The following is a 12,600-nucleotide window of genomic DNA, read 5'->3' on the forward strand; positions in this document are numbered from 1 at the left end:
GAGAAACAGGCTCTGTTTGGGTTATTTTTCTGTAACAATGGGTATTTTTACCCATTGGGGTACTGTCAGAATTTTTCTGGGGAACTGCTTCCTTACCGTCAATCTGTCTTCATACGTATATAAAAGATAACCTTTTGAAGGATTTGAAAGATGTTATGCCAGAGATTGTTTTTAATATTTTTAAAGAAAAGATCAGTTTGTTTTTTTTTCTGTTTAGAGATGATACTAAAGAAAAAACTTGAAATCAGAATTCCTGAAATAATTATTATATGATTTATCATGTAAAGCTTTTTTCCCCCAGTAATTACATCGATTTGTGGTGAACTGAAGAAAGGAGAAAGTGACCCTGAGTATCTGTATTTTAAAAATAAACCCTGAGCTCAGCTAACATGAATCAGGGCTGTGCTGTGACATCCAGAGTTGTTAACTTTGTACAGGGAAATCGAAATGGCTGTGGCTGTCACTCTGGCCTGGGTTATGTTCACTTATCCAGTCACTGTAACTAGTAGAGGTGTGATTGTCTCAGCTCACATAGTTCATGTTCTTTTAAAAATATAAATATATATATATAAAAAATCATATGGTAGATTGCATCACTCGTTAAGCAGTAACAATTGTGAAAAGCGAGTCAGTTCTTTTAGTTGTGGAGAAAGGGAAATCTTTCTGTTGGTTGCTGTTTCTCAGACTGTTTTTAATGTATTTTGCTTTTGCTGTAATGTTGGGAATGCAGATGCTATTCTCAGATAAAGTTTTAGGTTTTGTGTTTTGAAATGAAAGAAAAATAATGAAAACGTACTAGTTTTAGAAGGGTGTCATTTTTAAAATCTTAATTTTAGTAATTAAAATTTCATTTTTGTCTCTAAGCTTTGAAACAGCCTGGGGAGTTTGTGGGAACAAATAACCTGGGAAACTGATGGAACTGTTGATACTGAAATTCAAAGCCGGCTGGTAGAAAGTAATTAAAGCCTGTGTGTTCCCTGCGTGAGGGAGGAGAGTGGAGATTGTGTGAAATGTTATGATCTGCATCTGTAGGTGTGCTAGGTTATAATAAAGGATGCCTCCCTCAACCTAATGCAAACAAACTCACCTAGTGTGGATGATAGATAAGCACTTTTCTAATCTCTGTTGGCATTCAAGATGATCCAATTCCACTTTGATGTTTTATCTTTGCTAGATCTGTGGCATAGAAGTCACATGTATTTGTTCCTTTGTCTTCCAGTTCCCTTATTATCACAACTGTTTCTCTCTCTTTTTGTCTGAAGATTAGCAGTTCAGGAGTTCAGTGTTTCACTTAGCTGAATGTTCGTTCTTGCTGGGGTGATAAATGAGAAACACATATTTGGGGAAATGCCCCATTTGTGGTAGAGTGAAGGATAACGTAGGGCTTGACTCACTGTAGGGACTGACTGTACAAATGAGCAATGGTGAAGCTTTGGACTGCCGGGCAGTAGGAACTTTGGATGATGGGATGAGGGATGGAGAGCTTCAGAGAGCTGCTACAAACTGTGCAGAACCAACCATGTGGCCAGAGTGGCAGAACAGAGGAGGAAGGCCTTTCTGTTCCAGAACACAACACCAACACCTTTCTGCCAAAGGTGATTCCTAGAGAACAGACTGAGAGAGGGCAGTCAGACCAGAACCATACCACTATTTGCTTTGTAATGTGCTTTGGAAGTGCTGAAGAATCAGATGACACATTGGACAAGCATTGCATTGTCACATGAACTTACATGAAAAAGACTTTGAGGGACGTGCAGTATTTTAATTCTTCCTTTCAAATTCTGACTTAGAAATTGTGTTGAAATTTCAGTTTATACAGCAAGAAAATTTCCTAACAGATATGGTTCAGAAGTCTGAGGATGTGGCTTAAGTATGGCCTTGGAAACTTGAACCTACTACCCTCTATTTGTTTTTCACAGTTCTTCAGTTTCACAGTTATAATTAAAAAGTTTTGAGGCCTGATGTGTAGTTGTTGAGTAACAGGAACAGTGATAATCGATTGAAAAATTTCATATGGCAGTAGAAAAGATGTTTGGGGTATGTATCATATTGAAAGGTATGGGCACATAGTTCCCATTTCTCCAGCATCTAAACATCATGCACATGACTTTAGGTTGTAAGACAAGAACTTGCCTTTGGAAGAGTTTTGTGGATTTCCCATGGTTGTCATTGTTACATGGCTTGAAATTTTGAGCCTTACCAGTGTGTATTCTCATAGCATGTGATTTATTTTATTTTCTGTTTCCCTCCAAAACCTGTGAAAATGTCTCTATCAGTGTACAAACTACTTGTTTGTATGGTCTTTGGGGATATGTAAGCTTAAAGAGCTTTTTGGCAGTTTTTACCGTCTCTTAACTCAGTTTGAAGGAAGATGCCTCACTAAGACTCGTCTTACTCTTGCTTTGTGTGGTTTTGGTGAATTGAGAGAAGGGAGATGAGCAGTTAAGATTGAACCAAGTTTCCTCTTGATTTCTTTATGTGATCTTCCTCCGTGAATTCTTAGCTTACTGTGGCCTGAGTCCACTAACTTGATTTTATTCCTGATTTCTCTCAAGTGATGTAATCCAGTGTCCTATGTCTATAGAAAGACCAGAGGAAATAGCAGGCATTAGAAGAAAGAATGAAGGAAAAAAATCCAAAGAAATTGCTGAGTAGCAGGTCTGGGTTTTATAAGTGCCTCCTTCTTGCATTTTATATTTGTAAATGTATGCTTTCAAGAAACACACATAAAGATGGTAATACCTGTGTATGTATTTTGGAGGGTGTTCTAGCTGGTATGTTGGATGCCTGAGTTGCCTTACTTGGATACTAGCAGTGTCTGATGTTCTTGCTAAGAGGTAGTATGTGTGTAGTCTTCTACACAGTGATGGTAGAACGTGGTTTTCTTCACTCAGAGGGTGGTGAGGCACTGAAACAGATTGCCCAGAGATGTTGTGGATGCCCCATTCCTGGAAGTGTTTAAGTCCAGGTTGGATGAGGCCCTGAGCAACCTGATCTAGTGGGTGGCATCCCTGCCTATGGCAGGGGGATTGAAACTGGATGATCTTTGAGGTCCCTTCCAACCCAAGCCATTCTATGATGATTCTGTAGTGTTCTTATGCCTCACCAAAACAATTAGCATGCAGGTTTGTTGTTGTTGTTGAAAAATTGTTTGTAAAGTTAGCATTCAGTAGCAGAATAGTGATTATTCCAAAGTGTCAGAAAAACAAAGTTGATGTTACCTCACCCCACCCTGGAAGTAAAGGAACATTACTTCATTTAATAGTAGAAACCCAAGGTAAGTGCCAGACAGAGTCTGCAAAGGTCTTCAGCTTTCGTCTCTGCTGCTTTTTACACTGCTAACTTAACATACCACTTTATTTTTGTGACTTGTTTGACTAACAGGTGCTGCAGTTCAACATGAGTTTCTTCAGCCTTAGTAGGGAAGCATCTCCAAGGGTCTGGAGAAGCAGTATGGATGAAACAGCCATGATATTATTTCTAACTGCATGTAAAGTCAGAGCTGTGTTGGAGCTAGGGATGTGAAGGGCAAACAGAAGGGCTTCTTTAAGTGCACTGTCAGCAAAAGGAATGCTAAGAAAAATTTGGGCTCACTGTTAGAAGTACCTCCTGACCAAAGACCTGGAGAAGCCTGAGGTCCTTAGTGCCTTTTCTGGTTTTGTTTTTTCCTGGTTAAACCAGTACTTGGTTTTTACTGGGTAAAATCAAGGAATCTTACTCATCCACCTCAGTAAAGGATAATAGAGTGAGAAGAGCTGTCTGATTTGCATTCTGACGTGGATGCCTGACATCAGCCTGTAAGCTGTGTTGTCGGTCAGACCTGGCAGTCTGCTTTGGAGTCAAGAAGTCAGAGAAGCCTAACAGCCAAGAAGCTGGCAAGCAGACCACAAGGTATGGCAATTAGTAATTTATATTGGCTAAGGAAGAAGAGAGTATTGTTCTCTGAAGAACTAGGTAGCCAAGTTTGTCTATTTGCTAGATGCTGATTTGTAGCTTCTAGCGCTTCTTTTGTGTTTCTATGCTTTTTCTGGGAAAGGGGACTCCCAAAAGAGGGTGTAAATGGAAATTGTTGCTTTCGAACAGAGCAGCACACGACCAGCCCGCACTGAAGCATGAGGTAGAGCTAAAGTTGATGAAAAGTTGGAAAGTTTAGGAACTAAAGTAGCACAACCCAGTTCTCTCAGTGGGTTGAAAAGAGATGTTTTCTTAGAGGGTTGTGAAGGCAAATTTTGCCATTCTGCTTTTAAAACCATGAGTGAAAAATTAAGCTTCTGTTGGGCTAGTAATGGAAGTAAACAAATAGAGAAAATAAATTCAAAAAGATGAGTTGCAAAATTAATTTATTCTTGAGTGGGCAGCAGACATAAAGTAATTTGGTAGGAAATATCAGCTCGTAGACCCAAGTAAGAACATCTGAAAGCCAGGAAGTTGAGTATAACTGGTCATTGGTGGCAAGACAAGGCTGCATAAATCATTTCAAGTTTCCAGCCAGCTTCCAAACAACAGAATGTGGAGGACAAAGGTCTGGATCATGAGAGTAAGCCTGGGAGAACTTAGTGTTGATAATTACAAAAGGAAGAAGATTTTTTTTTTTTTAATTACTAGTCAGAGTTGGAAAAGTCTTATTTGACACAAAAAATGAAGTGGAGATTCTGCCAGAGCTTGAGGTTGTAGAGAAAAGAAAAGCTCATTCAGAATCACAAGAAAAAAACGAGAAAGCTAGGGAACACAGGAGAAGTTAAGCAGAATTAGCGGCAGGTAAACAGAGGTTCATACTCAAGATTCATACTAGAATCCACCCATGTGGTTGGAGGAGGTTCTGTATTGGTTAGGGCCAGAGCAAGCAGTCTTACAATAGAAGTTCAGAGAAATGGTGGTGTAAAGGGCAGTGGCTTTTGTAGAAAAGATACTTTGACAAATAAAATGAGGAGAAGGCATACCAAGAGAGTGAAGGTTAATAAATTGTTCATGGACTGGTAACATAAGTAAAGATTTTGCTTTATTATATTTTTCCATCAGAGGACATTCTAAGGCATTGTTCTTAATAAATTTCAGCTGAATCCCTTGGACACTGGCAGGCTGTCATTAAATTCACTTGATAGATAAAGCTTTAAATTAAAATGGGGAAGAACTAACAGAGGGAAAAGGGAAAGAGAGTGATCTCTGGGAAAGGAAACGTTGATAAGACGATATCAGAAAGCAGGTGTATCCCCAGGGATGAAGGAATGGAAATGAACATATCCAAGCTGAGATAAAATTTGAAAAGTTTAATGTATTCCCTTAAGGCAACTAGAACTTAGGTAATCCTTGTCTCAGCATGCTGGAAATAATAGTATGTGTACTTAAGAATATTTGAGCAAACATTTTTTCTACCTATACATTTTTAACAAATTGACAATACTTGATATATGTTAGATGGAAAAATCATCCCACCAACTGTAATCCCAGTATTGTGACCCTAATGTGAAATTTTTACAAATAAAATTGGGGGCAGAAAAACCTTGGAGACTGAGGTGAAGACATTAAAGGTAACATGGGTGCAGAAAAGATGGCCTATGTCATGTTAGTCTAAGCTTTCTTTGTTAAAATTATTTCTCTATAAGAGAACTGCAGTAAATTTCACACCTGATCTTGTGATTTATGTAACTGTAACAAGTAGTTTGATGGGGTACTTAGGGACATGGTTTAGTGGGTGATACTGGTGGTAGGGGGACGGTTGGACCAGGTGATCCTGGAGGTCTTTTCCAACCTTAATGATTCTGTGATTGTGGGAAGTATCAAATATGTAGGAAACTGTCTAGAAAAGATATTGGGAGGGAAATGATCCAAATTTAGAAAAGGATGGACAAGCACAGGACTGGAATACAATGGAGCTTCCTATTTGAAGTAACAGGGAATCTTAATGAATATGCACAGCAGTTTCTACACCCCGGCTGAAGGGGAGAGGGACCTGGGGGTCCTGGTGGACAGCGGGATGACCATGAGCCAGCACCATGCCCTTGTGACCAAGAAGGCTGATGGCATCCTGGGGTGTATCAGAAGCACTGTGGTTAGTAGGTCGAGAGAGCTTTTCGCCCACCCCTTCTCTGCCCTGGTGAGACCACATCTGGAATATTGCGTCCAGTTCTGGGTCCCTCCATTCCAGAAGGATGGGGAACTGCTTGAGAGAGCCCAGTGCAGCACCACGAGGATGATGAAGGGAGCGGAGCATCTCCCTTACGGGGAAAGTTTGAGGGAGCTGGGGCTCTTTAGCTTGGAGAAGAGGAGACTGAGGGGTGACCTTATTAAGGAGGATCCACTTATATATGAGACAAAACTTTTTTACAGTGAGGGTGACAGAGCACTGGAACAGGCTGCCCAGGGGGTTGTGGAGTCTCCTTCTCTGGAGACATTTAAAACCCACCTGGACGTGTTCCTGTGTGACCTGATCCAGGTGTTCCTGCTCCAGCAGGGGGATTGGACTAGGTGATCTTTCAAGGTCCCTTCCAACCCCTAACACTCTGTGATTCTCAGAAAAATAGGGAGAGCCTCTCCATTTTGCTCTCCAAAATATCACAATTTAAGAGGCTCTTTTTTTTTGTTTTTAATTGTTTCAGTCATAGCCCATGCAAAAAATAGAGCAAGTTGAATCCAGAAGCAATATAACTGCATCCGTATGGTGGTGTGCTTCCACATGAACTAGTAATTCCCCCCGTGGCACTAATGTGCTGCTGGGAGTTAATTAAGTCCAAGGAAAACTGGCTATACCAGGAAGTCTACTTCAGGAATACCTGGGCTGCTTCTGGCAGCAATGTCGTTAGCATGATGCTGCACTTAAGCTAATAAGACTTGACAGACCTAAACAGCTTGGCCCAGAGGCACTTGGTGGATGTTTGTACCTGTGGCATTATCCACCCACAAACTCAGCTAATCCACCTCTAGACAATAGACCATCTGCGGTATCATCAAGAACTGGAAGGCCTTCCTAGCCAGAGTAAGAGAAGTCAGGTGGCATTTAATAGTAAAAAGTGCAGAGTTGTGTATCTGGGGACTAATAACAGAAATTTATATTAAAAATGAGGGTGTTAAAGCTAGACACTCCTCTCAGAAATCCTGTTCAGAGTCTAGTCATAAACAGAGGAATGTGCAAGGAAAGGTTTTTTATCTCTTCAACTATGGCTAGTTATATTAGGAGAGAATTAGAAGCCATGGACTTGTTTAGCCTAGAAATAAAGGATTAGATAAAAGTACTGTTCTATAAACAGTAAGAAGAACTTGTTTGTGGTAAAATCCTGTGCTAATACAAAAGCAAATGGCATTCAGACTCTTGATTGTAGTTAGTTTGTTAGTAGTTAGTGCAGTACCACAAACTACATTGCTGCTAGAACCAGCACGGGCATTCCTGTAGTAAACAACCTTCCAAGGTACTTGCTGCAAAAATGTTGAGACACCTTTAAGACGTCTTGGTACCCTTCAGTAAGAAGGTATTATTGTTGCCTCTTAGAGCAAAAAGCTGAAAGTGACTCAGCACAGTCTTGGATGTTCCTAAGATTAACTGCTTCCTCAGGTAGAAAGGAGGAGGAAACAAGTTCATGAGGTGTATTTTGGAATCTGGAAAGAAGATGGAAAGTTCTGTGCTATTCTGGGCCAGAATTCCTACAGCAGAGACCTCAGTCACTGCTGCATCCACGTTCCCAGTATGTGCTGCGTAAACATTAAGGCAGGGGCAGAAAGGTTTAGGGCAGGGAATATTGATTTAATCAAAAAGCAAACTAAAAACTGCAGCGTAATCTCTTTTTTATTATTATTATGGATCTTTATATTATCTTCCTCTTAATAGTGTAAGCAGCGAACAGTGGCTAATGCAACAATGTCTAGCTTAACACTGCAGTTAAAAACTGGACAGCAGATACCTACACCTAGTTTTCTTCAGAGTGGGTAGGTAATTGCCCTGTTCTTTATGAAGATTTTTAAGTCTTTTCTCTCTCTTTTTCCCTCACCCTTATCTCCTGCATTCACATATGCAAATTTATCTGAGTATTCATGTAGCTTTATTCTAATGTTTAGCTTGGGAATAGATTCTGTAAGGGAAGCAGCAGAATGACTCTTTGAAGATGTAAGCGACAGTTATGCTTTCTGGGTAAACCTGCTTAGCCATCTTAACTGTGAGACAAGGAGTAACCTTTCTAGTCAGATTCCGTGCTGCTTCTCAAACAGTTCAGCTTTGAAAGTGAAACTATATAAATACGTCCCTACGGGAATTAAGTGTAGTGGTATTACTGATACACGGCTCAGATTTCACGGAGCCCTGTAGTGCTATTCTCTGCCGCGGTGCTTAGATACTGCAGTTGCATTCCTCCTGCAAAGCAGAGCAAATTCTGCTTTCCTAGCAGCAGTTCAGTGCAGCCTGATAGGAGCAACCTTTGTCCCTCTAAGGATTCAGATAGAAATGTCAAGTTAGAAAGAAAAAATCAAGAAAGGTAAGATTTAACATAAATGTAAATGCAATTGGCAGGGCTGCTGGACTGTGCTAAGTCCAGTTGCTTCAAGACCTTGCGTTGACTTCAAGGAGCCTTGTTCAAGTATATATTGAGTGCCTGATCTTGTCATGGTATAGACTCGGCCTGTCCTAAACCTTGTCCTTCCTGTCCCCGTGGCATAACTGTGATAATTCTCAGCTCTCGTTTCATCTTCACATACATATTCTACTACAAACTTAATACTGTTTTCTCAGCGTTTACTCGTATGCTCACTGTGAAATCCTAATGCTGATCTGTTCAGTGTCACGTATGGGGGAGTGTTTTGCGGTGTTGTTTTTTCCTTTGTTCTTGCTGAACTTTTCTTTGTGAAAGAAGCTTTTTGTTACTCTTGTATTCAGAGCTGGAGGGCTTCTTCCTGTATATTATTACAAAGCTACAACTAATAACACAGGATGTTCTGTGAGGTGTAAAGGACTTTTGAAAAAGAAGTAGGCCAGTTGATGCTCTTCTGGGGGTGCTCAATGGGCATTTTAGAAGCACCATTGTCTTCAGCTTCCCAGCTGCCTCAGCTTGAAAACTTGGCCTGTCTAAATTGCAATATATATATATATATATATATGTTGCTTCACACTGTACCTTCTTCTATATTTTTGTGATGTATAATGATAGTTGCTGAGATAAAGAAAACTTTGAAGAAGGTGATCTTGACTGTAGTTTGCACATAAGAGTAGATTAGATAATGGATGTTTACTTCTTTAGTATTTTGAATCTAAGAATATTCCCCCTAAGCAAATTGCAAGACTTATTTTAAATATTCCCCACTTGACAGAGTTAAGTTGCTGCCCTCCACCAAGCCTGTGTTTGCTATCAGATACATGGAGTTCTGGAGGGAGAATCCTTGGTTGTGTAATACATCATGCAGCTATCATTAAACATCACCAAAAAAATACAGAAAAGGATACAAGCAACATATTTAACTTCTTGCAATTTAGACAGGCCAAGTTCTCAAGCAGAGGCAGCTGGAAAGCTGAAGACTGGAAAAAAGCTGTGTTTCTAAAATGCCAATTGAGCACCCTCAGAAAAGCAAAGCTAGTTATTGTGGCATCTTTCCCTAACATGCCTATTGTCTGCCCTTTGGAATAACCCCGTGGTACTGAAGAAATGTTTTCTGAAGAGCTGAGGAAGGAGGGAAATGTAATTACTCTCTAGGGTTCTCTTAGGTATTCCTGATGTCCTTCTTAGTTACAGTAATCTAACTGCAAGCTGAAGCTGTTCCCAGGCTCAGTCACTAAATGATCACCAATCTACACTCCGTTTCAAGGATGTAACTCAACCTTTCTGCTCCATCCCAGGACAGAGTAGAGGAATCGGGTGCCTTGTCCCCAAGCAGGCATGCAGCAGCTGCAGCTACAAGACACAGGCTTTTTGGGCCACCAACCATATAACTTCAAGAAATGCAGATCTTGAGATACCTGCAATCAACCCGCTCTGTCCATGTGCTCGAAACTCCATGCAGGTTATGACAAGAGGAGATTAGATCTCTTAGATCTGCGTTTTGCTGTGCAGTGTTTACGGTCAGTTGTATCACCACAAGCCCCAGCTGGATGTGTTTAGTACTAACTGCTAGCTCATGTTTTTCAGACATTACCCAGCTTTTCTGAGAACACAGTCCTGCATGATTATCCTAATGGGCAGCCAGAGGTCATACAGCATCTTGGTAGCTGTTTGAGAAACCCAGGAGGGCGTTTTCCAGGAACTATTGTCATGGACAACTCAAAATACGAGGTTTCTGTGCTCTTGCTGATTACACTTCCTAGCTTTAGTATTCATATCTATGTGGTATGTAGGTCATGAACTAGTCCTGTGACTCTAGCCTGCTCCAAGAGAAGAAACCAAAACCTTTTCCAGACTTCAGGCACAGCAGCACCACTATAGTGTTCTGCTTTTGGTGGTGCACACGTCATGTTATCCAAAAGCTCGTTGTTTCCCACCATTAAATATGCTTTTTTAAGATAACAGGATGTTTAATTTGCTTTGATTAGGTTGCCCAAAGTGGCCTTGAACACTTCCAGGGATGGGAAGCCTTACAAGGCTTATTTTTCCTCTGCCACCTCTTGTAATTCTTGTGTCTTAACAGAAGGATTTTGCTTGTCAAAATGGCTTTTGAGGATGGGAAGGCCATTTTAAATTTAACTCAGTTTCATATCAGAGAGTCCCGTTAGTGAAAAACATGTCCAATGTATTACTTTTACTGACTACAGCTGAGATTTTTATCAGCTAAGAACATTTACCAACACCGGTAAATGGTGTCTTTCATGCCTTGTGTAGCTCTTTCTAATTCAGACACCTTGCTTAAGTTACCTGACTTTTCTAGCTGCTGTCAGGGACCTATCTGAAGTGTACAAACTGTTTTGGAACATTATCACCACACTTCATAGTGACAGCATACTGAATTCTTTGCCAGCTAAGTCAATACTTGTATGGTTTGCTTCTACATACACACTTTCTGGTCTATAACTATAGAATTTTGTGTAGAAACCTGTATTCGTGCAGTCTAAAGGAGACTTAGGGACATCCTGAAAACTTGGTTCACTGAGGCTCTGAGGTTCAGCACAGCTGCCAGCCTGTCCCAGGGGCTTATATCTGTGTCACCAAAATGGAACTATACAAGTTAATAGCATGTTTACTGAGTAGCCTGAAAAGATTTCTCTAGCGTGAAAATATGTGTACTTCAACTAGCTTCTCTTTTTAATGTACAGTGAATCCTGTCGTGACTCTTCTGTGGTCCAGGCTTCAGCTGCCTTTGCTGAATCACCAAAGGCAAGACAGAAAGGGAATTAGCTCTGAAGCATCCTATGGCAAGGGGACAGATAGTGGATAGCAGGTTGTTCCCACCTTAAAACACCCTTCATGTGGGAAATGAGGTTATACTCTATGCCCCAGAGAATCAGAGAGATTCAAGAGATTTGGCAGGCAATTTAAAATCTGTTACATCTTGACTGTCAGGTTCTTAAACCAGATTTTGAAGAGTCTATAAAAGATGTTTTTATGTACCAATGATTTCTGTCCAGACATCGCATTGAAAAGAGGACTAGCAGACAGAATGGAGAACAGCCTGGAAGTTTGCAGAGTCCTGGAAGCTGCACGAGAAAGAAAATGCTGCGATTATTGTCAAACTGAGATCTGGCAAAAGACCTCTATGTTCTTTATAGTGCTAGTGAAGTTGGGTGCTGCAGCAAGAATGGATATCGTTCTTGTGGCCATACTGCTTCTACTCTCAGATATACTTCTACAGTATAGGAGGCTCCAGATTTTTCAGAGTCATTTTTGTGTTGTGCATTTAGGTATCAGATGCTGAAATCAGGGAATGCAGGGAGGAAAAAGAGAATGCATTTTTAGGATGTTGTTTTTCCTTTTTCCTTGTTGAAAAGAGGAGAGAGTTTTCCTACTTTGCATATCCTAAATGCTCTGAAAATTGCATTCACTTTGTGTCAAATACACATATATTTGAAATCAATTTTGTTGTCATACTGAATTGGCTGTGAATGCTTCAGGAGAAATGAGAGTCAAATCTTAAGAAATAGTCACAGAATCACAGAATCACAGAATTTTCTAGGTTGGAAGAGACCTCAAGATCATCAAGTCCAACCTCTGACCTAACACTAACAGTCCCCACTAAACCATATCCCTAAGCTCTACATGTAATGTGTCATCTACATCTACATCTAGTGTCCTGTTCTTCCCTGGTAGAATCAGATCAAAAGACACATTGAGATGGGTAAGAAAGACCAAATCAAGAAGAGATGTTGTGCTTCAGATGATATCCCTAAGACTCTACAAATGCTGGAATAAGCCTTATCTTCAGTTTAGCCAAAAAAGGAGCTACTCCTGAATTAAAGGTGTACTCAAAGTACAATGTTTGATTTATTTTCAATCTGTTAAGCAATTGTCCTTGCAGAAAATGGGCCAGGGTTTGGGCCTCTCCTGCATGAGATGTTTTATGATATTCGGGTTTAAATTGCATGTTTTTTTTTTTTTTTTTCCATTGGTTTTGTAAGATGGCATTTCCTGTGTGCTATTGAAATAATCTCAATGGGCATCTAATTCCCTTACATAGTTTGTACCTACAGAGAGCCTGCTT

At 40.3% G+C, this 12,600-nt stretch overlaps 1 protein-coding gene across 2 annotated transcripts in view; it reads left to right on the top strand.

The window, feature by feature from the left end:
- LOC118179180 (ceramide synthase 4-like) overlaps positions 1–12,600 on the top strand; it is a 53,353-nt gene that overhangs the window by 7,038 nt on the left and 33,715 nt on the right. The gene's annotated exons all lie outside the window — the stretch shown is intronic.

The sequence above is a fragment of the Oxyura jamaicensis genome, chromosome 28, assembly GCF_011077185.1.
Source record: "Oxyura jamaicensis isolate SHBP4307 breed ruddy duck chromosome 28, BPBGC_Ojam_1.0, whole genome shotgun sequence".
In the NCBI taxonomy this organism is placed as follows: domain Eukaryota; kingdom Metazoa; phylum Chordata; class Aves; order Anseriformes; family Anatidae; genus Oxyura; species Oxyura jamaicensis.